Source organism: Alligator sinensis, unplaced genomic scaffold (assembly GCF_000455745.1).
Source record: "Alligator sinensis unplaced genomic scaffold, ASM45574v1 scaffold198_1, whole genome shotgun sequence".
NCBI classification, from domain to species: Eukaryota; Metazoa; Chordata; order Crocodylia; family Alligatoridae; genus Alligator; species Alligator sinensis.
Window position 1 is genome coordinate 3213230 of NW_005841906.1, and position 1335 is coordinate 3214564.

A 1335-nucleotide genomic window follows, 5' to 3' on the forward strand; every position below is an offset into this window, starting at 1 on the left:
AGGGAAACAGGTTTTTGTCCATGATATCTCAATGGGAAAGTAGATGACACAGGAAGTGCTTCCAGGCTGGATTGTCTGAGCCTGTTTATTGTGGGATGTCCCCTCCAGCCACCCTTTTTATCACCACCCTTTTAGTTTAGCATTTATTTGGCATGACACATTTCAGTGGACTCACCCAATTTGTATATACATTTCTTGCTGATATTTGTACCATACCCAATACTGTTCCTTAAGTTAGAAGAGTTGTGTAAGCCAAGAGAGGGCATCTTTGGATGTATTTTTTCTGAAGTGATGGTATTAAACAGGGTGGTCATACTCACTCTGGGCCTGGCACCAAGTCCAGACTGCGGCACTTCCTCCCTGGGCCAGATCCATGGGGCCAGTGGCAGGTATGAGAGGTCCAGTAGCAGCAGGTCTGTGGGCAGCAGTGTGGATCTAGGACTGGGTAGCAGAGGCAGCAAAGATTCAGGGCTGCAGCAGGGATCAAGCCCTCATTTGCCTCCCTGCTACCAATGGCCGTGTCCATTGGGATTCAGTGACACTGAATTCAGCAGCAGGCCACACTAGCCTCACCTCCACAACTTCTGGTAACCCTCCAGACTGCTGGTGGGCTAGATTGAATGGTTCTGTGGGCTGGCTGTTAAATACCCCTGATAAAATATAAGAATAGTCTTATCTGGCTCTGCTGTCACAAGGCTTTTTCAACAGTCACCCCCACATTTCCCTCTCTTCTCCAGATAGGCTGAAGCCAGTGTCAGCAGCCTGCCGTCCATGGGTCAGATCCAGCCCCTGGAGCCATTTTGTCTCACTTGCGGAGCTGGGGAAGCTTCTGTGACATTTTAGCAGTGGCAGGTTTTGCCCGGGCAGCAAGGAGAAAAACTGCGGCAACAGCACAGTGGAGGGAAGTAGTGGATAGGTGAGCTGGGTTGAAAGTGGCCTGAACTCAGATCTAAGCTCTGTGAAAGCAGCCCCCATGCCAAAATGTTGCTCTGTTCTGGGATAGAGTCTCCTTTGAGACACAAGAAAGATAGCCTAACTGAGCAAGCCCTGTGCTGTTGAGATATGCCTACATATGAGTCACCAGAAACTGCACCAGCTACATTATGCAGGTATGCAGCAGGCATGGCATCCACCAGCATGGAAATGGAGAAGCAAGAAACAAGTCCCCTAAATACTTGAAATATTTCAAGCTGCACAAGGCCTATGGATAATAAATGGGTCTAAGCAGAGAGTGTCAACAGCTTGAAGGACTGTTAGAAAAAAGCAGAGCTGGAAGCCTATTATCAGTGTCAGTATGTTTACCAGGAAGGGGTATAAGCTATAGGGAAAACTCTT

The 1335-nt window shown here is 48.3% G+C and overlaps 2 long non-coding RNA genes across 3 annotated transcripts in view; one reads left to right on the forward strand and one right to left on the reverse strand.

The window, feature by feature from the left end:
• The window catches only part of LOC112549418, a 20847-nt gene extending 19535 nt beyond the window's left edge, over nt 1–1312 (forward strand). The window contains exon 5 of the long non-coding RNA XR_003092819.1: nt 738–1312. This is a non-coding gene — a long non-coding RNA (uncharacterized LOC112549418). The remainder of the gene's footprint in view (nt 1–737) is intronic.
• The window catches only part of LOC112549419, a 6087-nt gene that overhangs the window by 3436 nt on the left and 1316 nt on the right, over nt 1–1335 (reverse strand). For both annotated transcript variants that reach the window (XR_003092822.1, XR_003092821.1), the window contains exon 2: nt 321–441. This is a non-coding gene — a long non-coding RNA (uncharacterized LOC112549419). The remainder of the gene's footprint in view (nt 1–320; nt 442–1335) is intronic.